Source organism: Ciconia boyciana, chromosome 2 (assembly GCF_034638445.1).
Source record: "Ciconia boyciana chromosome 2, ASM3463844v1, whole genome shotgun sequence".
NCBI lineage: Eukaryota > Metazoa > Chordata > Aves > Ciconiiformes > Ciconiidae > Ciconia > Ciconia boyciana.
In genome coordinates, this window is record NC_132935.1 from 9,833,513 (window position 1) to 9,856,159 (window position 22,647).

Below are 22,647 nucleotides of genomic sequence, written 5' to 3' on the forward strand. Positions count from 1 at the left end.
CTGCACTTACACTTAATATCTTACCCTCCAGGCTGTCTTAGGCTCTCCTCTTACAGCTGCCTCATCCTTCATAAGTAGTGGAATATTAATTGAATTAGGGATTTGGTCTGATTTTCCTGTATCTTAAGGCACTGTCAGACTCTGGGACACTGGCTAGCTGCTGTTTCATACTCTGGTTTTGACTAGAATTTCCATCCTGGATCTAAAGAATCTCTTCTGGCCAAAGTTTCAGCAAAACTCTTGTAGTCATATGAAAAGTTGCAAAGAATGGTAATTTTCCAATAAAAATATTTTGCTAGAACATTTCTAAACAGGTCTGTGTAGTACCCTGCTTGGATGTCTAACACTTCTGCACTGATGTGAATAGGACAGAACTTGTGAACCCTGCAGCATTTCTGCCAGATTTCCTGAGTGATCTTGCATGAGTCATTTAATCTTTTGTGCTTTGTTTTTATCCCCTCTATCACCTAGGATTTCTGTGGTTCTTTCTCAGTTGTAAGGCAAACAGCAGAATCATTTTGGGCGGGCAGTGGGTGATGATATTTACTGTAGTTAAAGAGTGTGAAAGAAAAACTTTCCCTCTTTTTAACTGCTCTGTAAACTTTATTTGCTCTGAAATTTTTGATGCTTCCGTTGCTCTTCATCAGCTTATCACAAGTTAGCTGTGTCATGTCCAAAGAATTTATCTTTTCATTATTTTCTCATTCTTTCAACACATATTTCTTCCTAAATGATACAGCAGCAGAAGGAAAAAAAATAAACACCTGCTGTTCCTGTCTATGTTCTGCAGCTAGAGAAAATGAGTCATTAGTTCAGTGGCAGTTTCCAGCCCACTTACAAAATCTGTGAGCACTAACCTTGTATTTGCCACCCTGTTGTGTCCAGCCACAGAGAGCCCTCTAGTAAGAGAAGTAACAAAGATTTCATTAAACAGAGCAACTTAGGCTCATTTCTGCTCTAAGTAAAGGTGGGAGTGTTTACAGGTCATCTTATCATTATTTTTGATTCATATAACCCTAAAAGTATTTCAGTGCAGACCCCTACATAGGGAATTTGATCCAAATCACAACAAACTTGCTTTTCTCAGTTATTTTATGTGGAACCCGTGAAAGCATGTCATGGGCTACAGTCTCTCCAGTCCCTTATCCCAAGGGCTTGGGGACCGCACAATTATACTCACTGGTGCCAAAGAGCATTAGTAAGGAAGAGAGCATTTTCCTTGTGAACATAAAAGTCTGTGGACATGGAGGGTTCCTGCATACTTACCACCTCCTTGCTGGTCAAGCTGGAATGGTCCCGAGTGCAGCCATGGGATTCCCCAGTGCCCACTGATGTCACTCCTGTGTAGGGTTTATCAGGCAGATCAGTGTAACTAAATGCTTGATACCAGTCTCTTTATGAGCAAAAGCACTCTGGGATGAATATCCTGAAGCCTGCTACATCCCCAGTGGATTTTCATATCACTCCTCTGAGAGTCTGACTGTAACAGCAAAAATACTTTGCAGTTTTAAGACACGTCTCCCCACAGTACCTCAGAGTCCTCCACAGACACAAATTAATTCAGCTTCACAGAGCTCCTGGTTTAAGACCTTATTCCACTGGTTAAATGGAGGGGAAAATGTTGTCCATTAAAAAAACAGCAATGAACAGGTTTGGGACCCTGTAGACTCAGGAACAGAGGACAATATGATACTTCAAATAGTAAAAATTGCAGGAGCCATCTGTAACACAAAACACAGGTTGAGTTCCCTGCCTACCCATGCCTATGTTTGCTGGGAATCACTCAGCTGCTCCTCACACAGATGGGATTCTTGCTTACATTAAAATCAGGTGGGAAAATGTCTATAATGATCCTTTTTCAACTACTTCATTTGTTTCTCAGTTATCTCTGCTTGTTCTCTATTAGTATCAGCACTATAGAGCCCATTCAGCTGTGGGATGATTAGGAGAATTTGATCCTTCTCCTTTTATTTGGTCAAATGTTTTAATCTTCAGAAATCTCATTGGAGTCGTTATTCCCACTGAATGAAATGACTTGGTAAACAGGCACCGTGTTTTTTTAGAAGAATAGTCTGGCAAAAATTCATTAAGGATTTCTGGATCTGTCCTACAGCCACACAATTTTCAGCTAAGGTCCAGCTGTGGCATATTGCCATTGATCATCAGCTGAGATGTGACTTACTAACTGGGTATGCACATATTCTACAGCAGTAGATCAGAAGTTTGGTTTTAAATCACCACTTCAAGGGATTGAGGCAAAGCCATATCACGGAATCATAGAAGAGCCCAGGTTGGAAAGGACCTTGAAAGATCATCTGGTCCAACCTTTCATGGGAAAGGGAGCCTAGATTAGTTTATCTAGCATCCTGTATAGTCACGTCTTGAAAACCTCCAGCGATGGGACTCTACCATGTCCCTGGGGAGGTTGTTCCAGTGATTGATTGTTCTCACTGTAAAATATTTATTTCTTATGTCGAGATGAAACCTCTCTCAGTGCAACTTGTACCCATTGCCCCTTTTCCTCTTTGTGTGGCTCCTTGTGAAGAGACAGCCTCCGTCATCTTTGTTGCTGCCCTTTTAAGTACTGGAATACTATGATGAAGTCTTCCCTGAGCCTTCTCTTCTCCAGGGTGAAAAGACCTAACTCCTTCAGTCTTTCCTCACAGGGCAGATTCTCCAGCTCTTTGATCATCTTCATGGCCCATCTTTGGACCCTCTCCCGTCTGTCCACATCTTTTTTGAATTGTGGGGACAAGAACTTGGACACAGTACTCAAGGTGCAGCCTGACAAGCACTGAATAGAGCAGGATGATCACGTCTCCATCTCTGCAAGTAATGCCCCTCTGGATGCAGCCCAGAATCCAATTTGCCTTCATTGCTGCAGCAGTACACTGCTGACTCATGTTCAGCTTCTTGTCCACCAGGACCCCCAGGTCCCTTTCAGCGAGGCTGCTCCCCATCCACACAGAGTCTTTGGTTATGTCATCCCACGTGCAGGACTTTGCACTTATCTTTGTTAAACTTTATACAGGTTTCACCCACTCTTCCAGCCTGTCCAGGTCTCTCTGTAAGATGGCTCTCCCTTCTGACATGCCCACCTCACCACTCAGTTTGGTGTCATTAGCAAACTTGGTGAGGGTGCTTTCAATCCTGTCATCCAGATCATTTGTGAAGATGTTGAACAGCATGGGGCCCACTATTGATCCCTGGGTGCCAGCCTGAGTAAAAAACATTGTTCACCACCTTCTGAGTGCAGACTTTTAGGCAGTTTCCTATCCATCTCACAGACCACCCAGTCTGTATCTTGCCAGTTTGTCTAGGAGGAGGCTGTGGAAGACAGTGTCAAACACTTTGCTGAAGTCCAGGTAAACAATAACCACTGCTATCCCCATGTCAACAGAAGATATAATTTTGTTGTAGAAGGTGATCAGGTTAGCCTGGCATGATTTGTCTTTGGTAAATCTATGGTGGCTAATCATGCCCAGTCCACTGCAATAGACTAGAAGCATGAAGGCAGCCATGGTGGAATTCATCTCATATGACTTTAACTGTCGTTGAAGTCAAAACAAAATTGTTCATATCACTCAAGATTTTTCCTCCATGTGATCCCATGTGTAATTTTCAGTTATTTTCATCCTTCTTTAGGTGGATGGCCATAAAAGGTATATTTTCCCCTTTCCAGGGATAACTGAACTAGTAGATGGGTAAGTGGAAGATGGCGTGGGAATGGTATCTTCCTATTAGATGAGGATTGTAAGAATATGGTTTCTTCAGTAATTTATTGGATGAAGTTTTTAAGCAAAAATTCTAAGTGTCACTTAGAAAATGATAAAATAACATCCTTTGGTTTAGCGTGCTAAAGGTTATGAAATTCAGTGGACAGAATAATCTTCATTATTCAGAGAGTATAAGGGAAACACCTTGTATTCTTAAATCTACTCACATTCTTTTTAATAAGGATGAATAAAAGATGACACTTTTTATCATAGTCTGAATAAATGCAGACAGCTGGACAAACCCAGGCAGAGAATGACTTCTGATTATCTCAATGTGACCAATCAAAAAACAGGAACACAGATTCATTATATTTCTCTTGGATACTCAGAAGAAATATGGAAATCCTAGTGCTTCCACCAAACTTTTTTATCTTCCTTTGTCTACACCTAAATGTTGACAATTTTTCTGAAGTCCCAAAGCAAGTCAACACAACAGCTGAACTGGAGCACAACTTCCAGAATCCTGGTCTAATTGCTCAGCTATAAATGCAAAGAGTCTCTGAATAAGTTATTACTTTAACAACAAAATCCTGGTAATGGAACTGGGATATTTTTCAATTCTTTGATAATATAAGCAACCTTTTCCTTTTCCCTTCCCCAGAACATCACTAGTCATTGGGCTCTTCCTGATCAAAATATGCCAATTCATATTATTTTTTTAAAATTGCAGATGACTTCCAAGGAGCACAAGGGGAAGGGTGGTCCTAAGAGAATATCAACAAATGTTTCTCAAGTGTTGTACTCATATCTTGGCCTCTCTAGGATGGAGGGTAATCCACACTATTCAGACCAGCACTTCTTCCTTTAGAGGATACTATGGCTTAAGCACTAACCACTGGTCAAGTGAGACAGAAGGGTATTTAGTCAATTAAAAGTTGGCATGTATGCTTATTTCACTATGCAACAAGGATAGTATAAATCAGTGAAAGCTGTAAAGGCAGGATGTTAAGAAGTCAAGAAATACAAGGAATACATAATGGGGAGAACTAATTCCTGACCTGAATGCTATTGTCAATGGTTCAGTCATGAAGTGGAGCTATTGTGCTTTATAGGAGATGTTTGTTGATGTTTTCTTATGCTGTATCGTGCATGAAGTAAAATCAATATTGTTTGTCTGTTTGCACAATTGGAACAATAACCATTAAAACAAATGTACTCTTGAGAGAGTTTAAAGTGGGAATGCCCTCATCAATTAGACAGATCCCTCTCGTCAAGCCTTTCACTCCCAGGATTCAGTATTGGTCTCCATGTGAAGGCTAGTACTGTACTCCATCTACAAGAAACACAGGAAACTTGAACAGCTGAAATGTAATAATATATAGCTAAAGCTACTATTCCTCTAGCAGAGTCTCCGTGCAAAACTGATGTCCCTCACTCTGCTCATCTCAGCAGCCAGCAGCCAGGCCTGTCTCCCTGACTAATGAATTTTGCTTGGGCTCTTAGGCAATACAGATTCATATTTAGTGAATTCAGAAAGCACAGAACCATGTTTTTAGTGGTATGGGGCTAGCTCATCCCAGAAGGACCTTCAGAAGACATCGTGCATTAGAAGACACAATTCACCACCCAAGTATCTGGTGCAGAGAAGATTCATACTACCCATGCAGGGTCACTGGTTTGCTTTGCAAGATGGAGCAAAGAAACAGATAAAATAATGAATTTCTTTTCTCTCCATCTTATAAGGTGTACTGTGTCTTTGGATATGTTTGCACTGAGTTGTCCTTATATTCTTAAATATACAGGACAACTGCCTATTTTGCTTGGATTTTCCTGAAAATGTGTATAGGAAATTTACTCGCCTCTTACTCAGGAGCCATGTAAGGGCACCTGCAACAAACTTAAGGTTATCAGCTGGACAATTACAAAATAGTTAAAAGGAGAGTCAATGCTGTCATAAATGCATTGTAAAATATAGTTCTGCTTTGTAGTTTAGCTAACAACTTGTTTATTTTTCTCCACAAGATTTATATCCTACTGTATATACTTATAAAACCCTTCCCTTAACTACTATAGGTTTTCCGACAGGTTTATCTGGGGCTGAATTTTACTGTTGGAGAACATTTACCAGAGAAAGATAAAGCTACCTTGTGCTGGCACAAGTACTCCCTCCTGGACTCTTCCATCTGCTCAGGTTTCAGGGAGCAGATGCCAGGATGAATTTCAGACCTGGGAAGTGCAGCTGAGTGAAAGAATGGCTTGTGGCAGCAGCAGCTTCCAAATTAAGAAGAAACTTCTTTAAAAAAGGAGAGAAAAATAACCCTTAAACCCAGATTCAGTAAAGTGCACTGGAAACAGAGTGATGGGTAGATAATTAATCTGTAAAAAGCCTCTTGCAAAGGTGAAGGAAGACGACATTATCAGACAGGGGGAATGACATCTCTGCTGATAATGGCTTATGGTTACTTTGGAGAAATTAATATGTTGAAAGGAAACATTTTAAAAAGAAAAAAATACTCAAAGCAGAACTGAATTTTAAAAATTAAGCTCTTCTTTTTAGTTAGTCATTGCAAGGTTAAAATGCTGAGAGCCAATTAAGGGCTGGAAATATTTTGATAACAGTCCTCACAGGCTTAAAATAGCAGGTTGTTTCTTCCCCTAATAAGCCAGCCCTGTGTATCACGTATGAGATCTTCAGGCAATGAAGCTTCCAGGCTGGAAATACTTTCAAGCTAACCACTTTTTTAAATAGCATCCTGCTCTTCCACCAATTTTTTCAGCAGATTCCTTTAAGGGTAATAAATCATCTATTTTTAGCCTGTACTATGAGACCCAGAGGATCTTGCCTCACAACATGTAGCAGCAGGGTTTGTCTGAAATCTCACGGAAGTCAATGGATTATTTCCTCACACTTCCAATCAAGTTCTGTGATGGTTTGTTTTTGGTTTTTTTTTCCCCAAGTCTTGAAATAATAATGAAATTATGCAGTAATATTATAATGACAACTTCTCTGGATTTAAATTTATAATCAGCAAATGTAATTAGGTACTTTTCTAAGTCAGTTGTTATTTACTTAACATAGCATAATTACTCAATTACATTAAAATAAGAGCTTTTTGAATAACTTGATTCAAATACTTTTTTGTTCTTTTTATTTTCATTAATAAGTTCATGTGTGAATTTTTCCTTAAGTATTTCTACCAGTCAGCATTAACAGTGTATTAAATGTGTTAAATAGGAAGTATGGGAAATGTAGATTATAACATAGAAAATATAAAACATTTCAGGGAAAGCACTTAAGACTGAAACATTAAAAAGTCATGCATCCTTGATTCTCTGGTTATAACAAATATTTGACTGTCATCATGGAATAGATTAATTCTACAGTGTTAAGAGAACTTCCACATGTGGCATCATGGACCATTGACTATCTAATGTGAATGTCAGAGTGTTTTATTGCTTGAACATTCTGGACTTGATCCATAGCTCACTGAAACTTGTTGAAAGACTTTTATTGACTTCTGCAAGCTTTGAGTTGAACTCAATATTTTCACAATTATTTTTTTCTCCTCCTAATGAGGCTCCAGGTCAGTAGGAGCCAGTGAAATGCTCTTCTGTGAGGAAGCACAGCTTTCCCAATGGACAGAAGTGATATTGCTGTCACTGCACTGAAGAGGGAAAAACAGTAAGGAAGAGGATGGAGGAGTTGTAGGACATCTATAGGCTCCAAGAGCCTGAAATTAGATCTCTGCTGATCAGATCTCTGTGTAACCTTAAGCAAATAATTTATTGTCATATAAATAGATCACTTGTTACTTCTTTTAAACTTATAGTGTCATGAAACCAAGGCAGGAAAACCTTATCAAACCTGATTAGGTACCAGGTTGCCAAAATGTCCAAGGTTAATCCCATCTGAAGTTGGTAGCTAAATTATCTATTTTCAAGAACAGAAAATAGAGCATTCTCTAAATCCTAATCTCTAGATAAAATAGTATCTCATTATCTTTTGAATGGGTACAGTGAAAAGAATTACACTGTAAGTCTGTGAGGGCAGTATTTGGGAGCATCTCATTACACTTGGTGGAGATACAGTGAGTACAGTTGGTGAAGTCAAGGATGTGATTTCTTTGACTAACTGTATGCACCTGCTTTAAGATGGAAGGTCCACTCAGTGATGACTTTGAATGGGAGTTTAAAGTGATTTGGTCAGGTGTAGATGTCTGCACTGGAAACATCCATGTTTAATCAGAAGAACTCAATTTCTAAGATGTCCTAATGTTACGTTGCAACAGGTACTTGGAAAGGGTCCTTTGCTATGCTTATCTACGCCCCTGTTTCACAACCAGAAAATAGGAGTCTCAATGTCTCAGACACTCCAGAGTGCCAGCTTTTGGTACCCATAACTCTCACAGACTGCATTTCATTCAAGAGCAGGTGGTGGTTATACTGTACCTGTTTTGTTTGCTTTCATAATGCTCAGCAGAAAAGCATAGAAAACAAGGACTGAACATATTAAGCACTACAGCTCAGGTAGGACAAATAGAAGGCATTTCCATGTAGATTGCCATGTAGGGCCCATGCCTGTGATGTGTGAGAAGCAACAAGAAGACAACCTGGAGCTCAGATCTCCACTCTGTAGTTGCACTCAGCTGTGAAACACAAATAAATATGACCTGATTTGACCCAGAGAAAATTCATGTAACTTCATGCACATGCATACATCCATGCTGGTCAAGTTGAGAGGGTCAACTAGTCTAAGTTTTCTGTTTGCATAAATGCAAATTTCAGAAGCATATGACTGACGATGGCTGAGTGAGGAATATTCACCTCAGTACTTTTGCGGTGCACAGTACTAACCTCAAATCATTTGTTAGTGTTATCTTCTCAAGGAGTCCTTATGAAGAGAACCAGAAAGATTTCAGGTGAAATTTTAGGGACAGTGTTATCTGGGACAGAGGACTGTTTTCAGAAGTGCTTTAATATACTATCCAGTACAACAGAATGAATTAATAAACTGATCTTGAGTTCAAAGAGCACAAAATCAGACCTTTTGTGAGTGGGTCAACCTCAGGAGAGGGGCATTGCTGGATTTTTTATTGACCACTCAGGAGAATTTTGCTCATGACATTCAGCATGTCAGGAGACACTGTACTAGCTCATGTATGCTGGAGTCTGAGGAACAAGGCTGAGGCTAGAAGATGTTAGCTCTGCTGCTGGACCATGATGTTGGCCATGAAGCTTGAAGTCACTGATCCTCTAGTCCGTAGGGTATTTAGACAACAACTCCTCAGTAAGAGGCCTTGTCCCTTGGTTACAGGGGAGCATGAACATTAACTGATAAGATCCAGTGCTGTAAGACAATAATTGATAAACGTTGATTTTTTAAACTGACTTCTGTACCCAGGTTATGTTTTGTAGGTAGTTCACATATGTAAAATAGTATAAGTACTGGCAAAATGATGTACACTGTACTTTAGAGGAAATAACACAGCAAACAGATCACACCTGTAAGAGCTTTAAAGGGAGGCCACAATTATTAGATCTGCTATAGAAATTTGTTTCTGGATATTAAGTAATGAAGGAGAATGTTTTGTTATATGGCATGTATGTAGGTCATCTTCTCTCCTTCATTTGCCCCTTCCAGTAGTTAGCAGCCACAGAGTTGTCCATTATAGTCTTTCTTTTAAAATATCATCCATCATTTCCTTTGGACCTGCAAGGATAAGATTTCTCCTCCAGCCGCCTAGCTGAACTACAGCAGGGCAGCAGCATTCGTTAACTCATTGACAACATAATCGCACTAAGTCCTGTCAAGGTTTATTTATTGCTGATTATTATTCTGTCTTCCCCTCTACTTTCACCTCACATGCCGTTCACTCCTGGTTGCCATGGAGCTGCTACACAGTATTAGTCTAACTTTAGATTAGCCTTGTAACCTTGCATACTTTAAAATTCTTTATGTTTCTTAGCAACTCAGCTGAATATCTAGATCTTTCAGCTATTCTCCTAGGCACTAGAAGAAAGAGTTTACCATCCCCGAGCATAGGCAATGCCAGTTAGCTTGTGACAAGGGAGAGGATGATGCCTTGCCTACATGTGGGTAACCCATACCCTTTCTCATAGATCTGCTGATGTTCACTGAAGTCACCTGAGCACGCAGGGAGTTCTTACATAAATAAGTCTTTCCAGGCTGAAGTCCTGCAATGATTTGCATTGCAACAGACTTTCTTTGCAGCAGGAACAAAAGTAGAAGCTGGGGAAAAGATGAATAAATAAATGTTAAGAATCACAGAATCACAGAATCATATAGGTTGGCAAAGGCCTTTAAGATCAGCAAGTCCAACCGTAGAATGTTGCAAAGAAAAGCTTGAAAAAATGGAGGTTTGACAAAAAGATGACATGGATATCCATTCCTATACCAAAGTAGCATTTTAGGACTGAACCTCAAAGAAGCTTTCAGCTATTAATTATCTAACCAAGAAACCTGCAAAAGTTGTTAGATAGTTTAGGACACTGACTGTAAACTATCCTTGGTATAACTCCATAGTAGTCAACAGAAGAATCAATTGTAATGATTCAATGTCACAGTAGAAGTTCCCCATGTGAAGGGAGGAAAGGAGGGAAAATCTTTAGGCGGCAGCATTCATTCATTCACCTCTGGCTGATACAAACCCCAGCACTCCTGAGTGTTACAAATTTGTAATGAACAGAACTGTGTCAGGAAAATCTGAGTAAGTTCCCCAAACAAGATGTACCTACACCAGTGATCCTGGAGACCAACATTCTCCATCTATTTTCTAACTACTCATTTATAGGAGATGGCAATGAGGCTATGTTAATTTACTTAAGCCTCTTAAGAGCCATGTGAAAACTCAGATATTTACAAAAATATTTGGCAGTCATATCAAAGGACACTGGACATTTTAAATGGAAACCACAACAAGGAAGTTTTACCTATTTTAACTTTTTATGTTGTGCAGACCTTCCTAAGACTGACTCAATATATCATAGCAGCTCTGGGAAATGTCAGAGTTTCTAAAACAATTCAGACAAAATATTCCTAAAGGGAACCAGTGAGAATAAGCTTTGTACACTCACATCTAGTGCATGCCCTATCTGTCATGTCTCATTTAGCTTCCTATTAGTCCTGTACTTTTCCTCTCCTCTCTAACCTGTGCTCTGTTTTGTAATGTGAAAAAAGGCAACAAAATGTTGACAGAGCAACTGCCCTGTTTGCCACTCCAGACTTCTGTCTGATAGAGGCTACCACCCTGGAGGATGCCTCAGGGAATGGAAGCGGGTAGCATTTCTGCTGCTCTCCTCCTTGTTTGGGGAACAGTTGGGACAATTTATTTCGTACCACTTCTGTGGTGTACCCACTGTGTACTTACCTGGATTTCACATACATTGCAAGGGTGGAATCAGGCCAGTTTTATCTTCTCCTCATAGACTCTCGTATAGCATTAGATGGAAACAAACTCTAATTAAATGGAGATTAAAAAACTTCAGACCATACTTCTCACCTTTTTTGGGGTAATTAATTTCATATAACTCCAGTCTCTGTCCCTCCTCTTTGGAATACAGCAAGATGCTTATGTCTACCTACCCCTTCTCCCCCACCAAAACATCAAGCCCAAGTATTCTGACAATCAACTGAATTGGTAAATGTCATCAGAAATGGTGAAATTCAGAGCCACATTTTCTCAGACTAGAAGAAAGTCCAGAAAAAGCAAGTTCTGCCAGAGCAGCTGTCCAGAACTTGGACGAGTTGCACCACATAAGGGATTGCTCTGTATTTTTCAGAGGAAGAAGTGTCCTTTTATCAGAATCAGAGTTTGCTAAAGAAAGCTGCTAAACAGTTTTAGTACCTCAGTTATTAGAATGAATGGCCTGGGACAGCAAATGCAAATCAAGGCAATTCTAAGAAATGGGCTGAATTTATTAACAGTTTAGGATGACATTAGGTTTCAGTGCACTGTACCTAATGTGAAAAGAGTTAGCTCATTTCTAACATTATCACTACTCTTTACACCCTCACTGAAATACTCCTAATGAAGCCAGTGGGAGTTTTAGTTGAAAGTCTAGATTAATAAAAAGAAGAGGATGAAATATGAAAAATGTAGAAGAGGAGAAAATTGCTGATTAAATATCCAGACTTCCTGTACCTTAGCCTTACTGAGTTCTAAATTTCTCTATTATTAGTAAAGAACACACCTTTGGTTGTCAGTCATATTGCATGTCATGTAAAAAAGCTTAGCTTTGTTCAGTTAACACCAGTCAAGGATAGTTCTTTTTCTTAAAAGAGATGTTCCAGAAAAGTGTGCAACTGAAGTAATTAAAAATTCACTTAAAATCTTATTTAATATCATTTCCATAGATGAGCTTGCTAATGCAACCTCCTCTTGTAAACAAGATTCAATTTACTGTTTTAGTTTAGTAATTGCACCACATCCATATTTACTGAAAGTTGCTGAAATTCCCCTGAGCTGGATGGGATTGTAATTGCTAATAGCAAAATCTGAATATTGAGCAATATATCCATACAGAAAGATAGACAGAGGACCAAAATTATTCTTCCTCTCATTTCACTGATTCCCATAGAGTGAAGCTCAGGGCAAATTTACCTTCTAGTTATGTTACTGCAGTGCAAGCAACAAAAGACAAGACGAAGGGTGTATTAACCAAGAAGAAACTGTGTTTATATAATTAATTGAGAATCAAACTGAGATGTGTGAGAGAATTATAACTACCCCTCAGAATAGCAAAATTTCATTTGTTTTTCTTATAAATCAAAGCTCAGAGGAATGATTATCAATAGGTTGACTCAAGTGCAATACTGTTGTCAAGCTTGAAACAAATTTGAATGCTACCGGAAAAGTCTTCGAGCTTGTCTAAACCTTTTTGCAACTGAGAGTGCTGTTACTATGACCCTAGCTGGCTCAAGCTCAATTATTTTGTTCAACAGTAGTCTCTGCATCTAAGAGGCTGAGAACATCCATATACTCAGACAGTTTGTGTCAGTCTTGAAAACCTTAGACAAAGCAGAGAAAGTAGAACCAAGCCAAGCCAGAATTATTTAATGTCTGGGCTGTTTAATATTCAGTACTGAGCCTCTGTCAGCTCTAATGCTACAGGTATGATGACCATTAGAATTGGTGAAAATAGAGAGCAAGCCCATGGAAATCAGTACAAATAGATACACTGCATCATGAGAAGTGAATCAGGTCCTACTTGCTCTGAAACTGCATGGGGACAAGTTTTACAAGGGAAATGAACATCATCTGGGCCATTGTCCATTTTAGAATTTTATTTCCAAATGGGTTAGGCTAAGGTAGACAGACATTACTTCAGAAAACAGCTTTTCATGGTAATACCTCCCCATTGTTAAAGTAAAATATGAAAGTAGTACTGTTCTCTGAACTGTATTCCTACTGCCAGGAACGCAACCAGCTATTTATCTTCCCAGAAGACCACCTCCTTTTTACTGACTGCCATTCTGTTTATATATAGAGTCTGCTTGGTAAATGAAAGATTTATTCATTTCTCAGGAAAGGGTCAGGACTTCTCCTAGGCACAAATTCCATTGACTGTCAGATCCATTATATCAGCTAACAGTTAAAGACAGATGGGGGATGATTTTCTTCAGGAAACCATGTTTGTCTTACTACAGAGGAAAAGAATAGTTTATTAATGTCCAGGAGAATTAGCAGCTTGTTTCAGATCTTTCTTGAAGGGTGCTAATTCCTAGAAGGGATTTGTCTTGTAATATTTTTAGCTTGTAGTGTATTTCAGGTTTTGATCCAAGTCTTGCAAGTCATGACTCTTGGGAATATGTATACACTGAAGTCCTTTGCTAGTTACATCAAGTACTACTGGAGGGGTGTAGCAGTTTGGATTTCATTATAAACTGAAAATACACGCAAGAAGTTGGATAAACGCTGTAGCCCCTCGCTGCCTAGGGCTCCATAGAGCCTTAAGTGCTCTGCTGTCAGCTCTTAAGTTTGAGACCAAGTAAGCTGTCTCTACACGACAGTCACAACTACTATAGTGTAAATGTGCTTGGGTGCTGCTGCTTACACCGTTTCCCACAGCATTCTCCTGGAGAAACTGGCTGCTCATGGCTTGGATGGGTGTACTCTTCATGGGTAAAAAAACTGGCTGGATGGCCGGGCCCAAAGAGTGGTGGTGAATGGAGTTAAATCCAGTTGGCGGCCGGTCACAAGCGGTAGTCCCCAGGGTTCAGTCTGGGGGACAGTTCTGTTTAATATCTTTATCAAAGATCTGGACAAGGGGATTCAGTGCACCCTCAGTAAGTTTGCAGATGACACCAAATTGGGCGGGAGCATTGATCTGCTTGAGAGTAGAAAGGCTCTGCAGAGGGATCTGGACAGGCTGGATCGATGGGCTGAGGTCAATTGTATGAGGTTCAAAAAAGCTAAGTGCTGGGTCCTGCACTTGGGTCACAACAACCCCATGCAACGCTACAGGCTTGGGGAAGAGTGGCTGGAAAGCTGCCAGGCAGAAAAGGACCTGGGGGTGTTGGTTGACAGCTGGCTGAATATGAGCCAGCAGTGTGCCCAGGTGGCCAAGAAGGCCAATAGCATCCTGGCTTGTATCAGAAATAGTGTGGCCAGCAGGAGTAGGGAAGTGATCGTCCCCCTGTACTCAGCACTGGTGAGGCCACACCTCGAATACTGTGTTCAGTTTTGGGCCCCTCACTACAAGAAAGACATTGAGGTGCTGGAGCGTGTCCAGAGAAGGGCAACGAAGCTGGTGATGAGTCTAGGGCACAAGTCTGATGAGGAGCAGCTGAGGCAACTGGGGTTGTTTATTCTGGAGAAGCAGAGGCTGAGGGGAGACGTTATCATTCTCTACAACTACCTGAAAGGAGGTTGTAGCGAGGTGGGGGTTGGGTCTCTTCTCCCAAGTAGCAAGTGATAGGATGAGAGGAAATGGCGTCAAGTTGCACCAGGGGAGGTTTAGATTGGATATTAGGAAAAATTTCTTTACTGAAAGTGTGGTCAAGCATTGGAACAGGCTGCCCAGGGAAGTGGTTGTTTCACCATTCTTGAAGCTATTTAAAAGATGTGTAGATGTGGTGCTTGGAGACATGGTTTATTGGTGGACTTAGCAGCGTTAGGTTGGACTCAATGATCTTAAAGGTCTTTTCCAACCTAAATGATTCTATGATTCTATGTTTCTATGACTCCCAGAGCTGCTGGTGGTGAACTGAAGCTCAAGTGATCCTAGCTGATGTACTGGGACAGCAACGGGATGTAGCACCACAAATACAGACAGATGCTGGTTTCATCCGTCCATTTTCTCTGGCTGTAAATCTAATCTCTTCATGAGAGTTCCTGTTATTTTCTATTGTGAATGCCCTTGCTTGCACTAGTTTACCTTGAGTGGAGCCACTAGAGGCAATATCTTCTCCATGCAGTGGAAAATGATGCAGAGATGCCAGCACTACCTTTAGGCCAGGAAGCTGTATAATCTAATTAGCCTGTCTCTGTGCCTGAAATAATTAGTTCTGATGAAGGACAGGACCTGCTGCTTTGTCTGTATCACCATGCTGCACTGACCTGCTGTTCGACCTGAGCCAGTGTTTCCTGTACTCCTTTTATTTACCTTAGTCTTCTAAGGTAACTTGAACTGTAACAAATGGCTGTCGAACTGCATCTGCCTCTGCAGTTGCAGTAATTTAGAGCAAGGATTCACATTGGACTTGGTCCTGAGAGGCACCAGCTTTAAGTAGCCTTGGGTGAGGAGTGAGAGGATTTAACATTTCGTCAGGTATAGCCTTTGTTGGAGGCATGTATGCACACACAGACATGCCACACTCATAGAGCGCAGAGGAGACTCCTTTCTGATAGAGTAGCTGTACTCCAGTGCTGTCACCTTCTAAAGTTCCTATTAAAATTCTGCATTAATTAGTCTCAATCAAACTTACAGTACATTTCTTATTAGGATGCCATTATATTTGTCTCATGTTGTTTTGGATGTCACATCCATTGCACTCCCCACTGAACTCTGCAAACACTTTCTCGGTTCTTGCAGACAGGTCTGGACCCCTTAATTGGATACGGTTTTCATCCATGCATTCAGATTTCCTTAAAATCCTTCCATTTAGCTTAATATCAAATTCCATGTATGTCTTCACCAAATATTAATGCTGAAAAAGTAATGTCAAGCTTCTCAGCTCTTGTAAACATCTTCGTGTTTTATCCACTTCAGTCCATTAAATTGTCACTATTTATCTTCACATGACAATGCTTGACTTCTATTTTATTCTTAATACTGGTAGATCTAAGCTATATTTTTCCTTTGTTTTGGTAATACTAATTTAAAATATGCCACTTCACATTTAATTGCTGGTTTCTACATATGATCATGAAGATGCTAGGAGAAAATGCCTGATCTGTAATGCCAGCCTGTGTTCTGGGACTGATGTTTTGCTTTTGGGTAGAATTTTTGCCAGCTGATGGGTCCTACAGAGCTTGCATTATTATACAAGGTAGCTTGTTTCTGAACCATGCCTGATCATTGGAGTCTGATCCAGCGTGGCTTTGAAACTGTATTTCAGAGCTTTATGGTACATATAAATAAGTTATTTCAGTGAGACATGTTGATGCTGCCAACGGCAAGACAGTATCTTTTTCTTGTGATGGGTACCTTAGAAATAGACACAAAACTTCGTGAGGAGCCTATGAATGTAAACATGTGACCTGCCCCTTGCACACAGTGTCCTTTTTCAGTACTAACAGTAGCTAACCCACAGATAGCAGCTGAAGTTCTTGTTGCTCTTTTTTGCCTTAGTTGCTGGTTCAGATATATATCATGCATATTTTCTAAAAAAAGTCAAAATTAAATCTCTAATACCAATAGTCTATCCAAAGTCACTGGATCAGCCATTTAAAAAAGTTAGTAAAAATACTTTTTACAGCTGCCTTTACCTCTGTTTCTACCTCCAAATCATAGATGCATTAACAAGAAACATGGAGACTGTTTGGAAGTGTTTATACAACACTTAATCACTTAATGGAATGGGGTGATATGCATGGAATATGTGAAACAATAGTGGGAAAAAATGTAGTATCATTATAAAATAAAAGATAAAAAAGAAACTGTCCAGGAGATAAATGAGAGGTTGTCACCATTCATTTAATTTTTTATTTTTCTTTTGTGTTTCTTTTTTCCTGAGTGGAGCTAGAACATTTCATTGCTACAAGTCAGGATAATATGGAGGATGATTGTGAGAATTTTTATTAGTCTCCAAATAGGATATAAAAGAGCTACATATGTTTAAGGCCTGAAGGCTAGCAGCTACTTCCTTGATAATGGAATATATGAAAATGTCATAAAAATTTCTAAACAATAATGATTTAACTTCTGTCTCACCTTCTTCTTCATCTAAGTCTGAGAAGGATTCCTATTGCCCCTTATAAATTGGGAAATGAAAAAGTAGAAATTAAAACTGCTTGACTGAAGTCTTACAGGAGGTCTGTAATACAGCTGGGAACAACAAATATTTTCTGTTGTTCCAATCCAAACATCTAATGGTAGGTGATCATATAGAGAGGTTCTACTGAGTTGCCTAAATATGGGTCTCTTGTGTCCTTTGGGATCCTGTAGGCTGTCCCAGCTCCAAGAAAGCATGAGTCACCTATAAGTTTTAGAGAAGATTTAATCCCCATGTGGATGTCTTGGCTGACAGTGTTTTAGATGTTTATTGTTTGGCAAAAAAATGAGCTGTATGTGTCTCTCTGTGATCTAGGGTCTAGGCTCCAATGGAGATCCAGTCTGTAAAGCTGGTGGAGCCTAGAAACCTGTTCAGGTCACCTTCATGTAGACATTTGGTGCAGAGTCTACCTACCTTGTCATGTGTCTGCTGGTGCCTGAGGTGCCAGGCACATCCATAGGGAGATATGACACTGGATCTATAGCAGATCTGTGCTCTTCTGGAGCAACAGCTGGAGGCCAGCCAGGACAGCCTGCAGCATCTCCAAGGGCACTGAAAATTTATGCTCCGCACTGAACCCTTCAGCTCCACTGACCATACTCAAGTAGCTGTGGCGGTGTGCTCCCCCCAACCAGCTCCCTGCACAAGCAGTAACCATCAGTGGGAGTCATCCTGATAGCTGCATCCAGCTTCTGCTGGACCTTGAGGACGAATGGCAACAAAGTAGCCAAGGGCTGCCTGAAGCAGGGATCTAAACCTCTTGCTGATATGCAAATATGACCATAAGTCAATCATCTTACTCCTTAAATAGTGGACAGCCCAGGGCCCTTTGAGCTCTCCTGCACGGCAGCGGGCTGCACGCCAGGACCTCCCCTTGAGCAGGGATGCCTCTCAAGGTTACTCCTCGAGGCTGAGAGATTCCTTCCCGCAACAGATACTCGGTAAGTGACTAATAGCATGCTAAACTTTGAAATCTTAGCTAAGTGATATCAAGGATTGATTGCGCATATATAATCCTTTAGACATAAACCGTTGACCAAGTCTGGGACTAGGACTGGATCTAGCCGCACCTAGACTCCTCCCTGAGAAGGAGTTTAGAAAGCAAGGGGGTCCTTCCGAACCTCATGACTCAACGGGAGGGTCTCCCTGACAGTCCTGTCTGACCCTGTCCTCTATGCAGTAAATAATCAAGTGTACCTTGCCATCGAATCTTGTTAAAACATTGTCGCATTGAACTTTGTTAACTCCCTATTCTGTATCAGTAAACTCTATTTTTACTTCTCTCTTATGAGTGAAGTGCATTCTCACTCCATCTGCGACAGTAGCACACAGGTAAATACCTGCAAGCTGGTACCTAAAGTCAGTTATGTTAATCTCAAACCAAATCACATCCTTTGTGTCAGATGCAGACAGTGGAAAATCATGACTCTGGCTCAGCTGGAGTGTGGAATTGACAAAGGCCCAATATTAACCTTGTTGAAAGAAAAAAAATTAAAGCTGGAAAGAATTTCCTCAACATGTATATGAGTCTTGGATGACAGTGCCCCTTGGTGCCGTGTTTGGTTTGTGGAGTGGAGTTGTCTTTCTAGGGTAATGGACCTGCAGAGCCTGAGTCTTTCCCAGCTTCTGTTTCTATGAGCTAATACCTCAGGTTTAGTATTTATGCACTGAATTATATGGCACAGCTCCAAATCTCATAGCCTGCAGCAGAAAAACAACTCAAATCGGAGATTTCACTTCAGTGCACTTGTGTACTTTCTATTCTTGAACATCTCTTGATGCATCAAGAAGAGTGTACTCTGTAACTAAAATCTTATTTAACAGAAGGGAGAATGTATCATTTAGGCTTTACCTTGCCTTTTACTAGGCCTAGATAGACAATCCCCTGCTTTTCTTTGCCTACATTTTTGTTCCCACAGAAAATCAAAACTGTTTTAAAAACCGCAATCTGCTAAAACCAGGACAATTTTATCCCTGATAGTCTTAATTAAATGGCACCACAGTTCAGTTCTGCTCGTTGCACTGAGTGCTGCCCCAAAATGTCTGACTAACTTTGTGTCAGTCCTTGCACCTGGCAGATTGCTTAGACATTGAATGTTGGGATGTTTGGACCATCCTCCATCCTCTCCATGGTATCCCTCAATCTGTGTTAAGGAAAGCACCCCAGGTGCTCCTGGCTGAGGAAACAAGGCAGACACATATGGTATGGGCAGAACAGAGCTTTATTTCCCTTCTCCACTACAGGGATCAGATGCCGCACTGCTTAACAGGGACTCCTCAAACAACCATGACCACAGCGCTTGCTCTACCTTATATTCTGCCTTTCCTCTCTTTTCCCCTCCCAAATGAATAGCCCGTTCCTGTGTTACTCTTTTCCTATGGGCCCTGGCTTTGCTGATTTAATGCTCTTCTATGATAATCTTGGCCTTTGCAAGTGACTGCTGGTAAGCCAGTACCCTCATTTTAGTAGCTTTTGATATTTTTCACTCACTGGAGTTCCTAATAGTGATTTCATACCTTTTATCTCCTAGGTTCTCCGTTATTATTTTATTAGTTTAACTCCAGTTTGGCGCTGGCCACCTGCTTTTCTCCTTCCATTGCAGTGGTAAACAATTTTTCACATTTTTACCTTGCAGGATTAACCTCAGGCCAGGTCTGGCCATTTGCATGCATGCTTTAACTTTATTTTGATATGTGTTGCAGTTTCTTTCTTTAGAAATAATTAGGGAGAAAATAAGTAAGACAGAGGGAAATTATGCTATGTTTAACTGAGAAATCTACTGGCTTGTAAAAAGAATTGATAATAGCACAAATTCACAAATTAGATTTAATTGCCAGAATGAATCAGAAGTTTCTGCTTCTGGTTTCTTAAGGCGGCTTTTTGCTCTTCTGTGAACCATTGCAACTTGTTGAACTTTGCAGCTCCTGTGGCAACACAAATGTTTCCTCTTCCTTCTGCCATCAGATAGATACATTACACTGAGCAACTTGCATTGAGACCGTTGATACTGGTCACCACAATGCTCCTTGCTCTGGCTTCAGTTTGGTTTGCTACCACTGAGGCTTCATCCACTTTGATGCTAAAGTGCTGGGCTAGGAAGTTGTAAATCCAGCCTGGTTCCTGGCTTTATTTTTATGTGCCATGTTGCCTCCTGTTGAATGTTAATAATTTAGGATACTTACTGGTCCTGTTTGCATTGGTCTTTGTGACCAAGGCCTTTTGGGATGACTTTCATGACCGTAAGAAGGCATTGCGAAGACTGATAGGGATCTTGGACTTGGACAGGACTTGTCCCACAAGAGGCAATGAAGACAGAAAGCCTGATCCTTCTGAGCTGTTTTTGAGGTGCCTCGTTTGAAGCAGTGCACAGAGGGCCTAGAGCTGTATGCATGTTCTTTGTATTTAATCTGTGTCTACTGAGGACACCCTATAGCAACATTTAATCTTACAGCTGAATGTGCCTAGGAACATTCCTATGCACTGAGGCCAACTGGCATGTGTTTTAATAAACTCTCTTAGCCTCCAAAACAGAGTGGCTCCATACACATTGTGTATTGGGAATAGTCCCTGGACTACTCTAACTTGCAGAGAATGCTCTGGAGCTTTTGGGAGACTGCTAATAGGCACAGGCTAAAGTTGCACAAGGGACTGTTCAAACAGTTTCATAGTACAGTCTGTCACATTTCCATGACCAAGAACATTCCCCAGCTCTATCTAATTTACTAGTATAATGACTGCCTATACAGCTTGTGCAGTAAATTTGTCCTCCTGCAGTACAAAGCACTCTGAGCATGTGTATATGCCTGTGCCAACGTATCCTTGGAGATGGATCCATGAAAGCCAGAGCTTGAGAGGTGCAACATGGCCATTGAACATGCTTGGACTTAGGTGAGGGTCTAATTTCATGTTTGACATGTAATGTAGGCATTGCTCTCATAGACTGGAAGTAGGGAGTGAAAACTTTACCCTTGATACTGAGCTAAGTAAACACCCTGTCATTAGTCATAAATCTGGGACACATTCTCGGCATTATGTAGAATTGGGAGATTTCTGTCAGCATCATGGAACACTTGAAAGGTATCAGGCTGTCATGGTGTCCTGGTTTCAGCTGAGATAGAGTTAATTTTCTTTATAGTGGCTGGTGTGGGGCTATGTTTTGGATTTGTGCTGAAAACAGTGTTGATAATACAGAGATGTTTTTGGTGTTGCTGCACCAGTCAAGGACTTTTCAGCTTCCCATGCTCTGCCAGGTGCAGAACAAGCTGGGAGGGGGCACAGCCAGGATAGTTGATCCAAACTGGCCAAAGGGCTATTCCATACCACATGACGTCATGCTCAGTATATAAAGCTGGGGAAGAAGAAGGAAGGGGGGGACATTTGGAGTGATGGCGTTTGTCTTCCCAAGTAACCGTTACGCGTGATGGAGCCCTGCTTTCCTGGAGGTGGCTGAACACCTGCCTGCCCATGGGAAGTAGTGAATGAATTCCTTGCTTTGCTTTGCTTGCATGCACGGCTTTTGCTTTACCTATTAAACTGTTTTTATCTCAACCCTCGAGTTTTCTTAGTTTTGCTCTTCCGATTCTCTCCCCCATCCCACCAGGGGGGAGTGAGCGAGCATCTGCGTGGTGCTTAGCTGCCGGCTGGGGCTAAACCACGACAGTCCTTTTTGGTGCCCAACGTGGGGCTCGAAGGGTTCGAGATAACGACAGATTTGATTGGAATGTGCTAGATAGATAGAATTTATAGCTGTTATTGCTGTTTAGCTATTAGTCAGCAGGCTTCTGTGCTTGCCATAGGCTTGCTTGCCTGACTCTATGTTAGAGTCTAGGGCTCGTTAGTGGCTGCTTTTTGCTTTCACTGCTTGCCGTGCTGCTGTACCGCTGATCACCTTACTCTGCTGTGCCTGGGAACATTCTGATAACAGCAATGGCGATGCGCCTGGGCTGACAGATGGCCAGGGCATCGCTGCTGTTTCTGTGCTGCTGCACTGGACAGGCTGGAACTCGAGTCGAAGGGACTGTGACCTGTGGATGAATCCATGTGGGAGCAGGACACCCCGAAGCATCTGCGCCCATGGATAAGCCCACACCAGAGCAGGTACATCTCAAAGTGTCTGTGGCCATGGTTATGGCTGTGCCACAGCAGGTATACCTCTGAAGGGATTGTGGCCCAAGGATAAGTCCACGCTGGATAAGATGCACCTCGAAGCATCTGTGGCTGTGGATGAAGTCCGTGCTGCAGCAGGTACACCTCGAAGCATCAGTGGCTGTGCATGAGGCCATGTTGGAGCAAGTTTACTTCTGAAGGTACTACATTCTGTGGATAAGTCCAAGCTGGAGCAGGGGCAAGGGGAGGACTTCATTGCAATGTTAAACCTGATGGTCTGGACCAAAGGGACCAGGGGTGGAGATTGTAATGGAAATACCTTTAAATTGTTGTATCCCGGGATTTGAGTTGCATGTTGTGGGAATTAC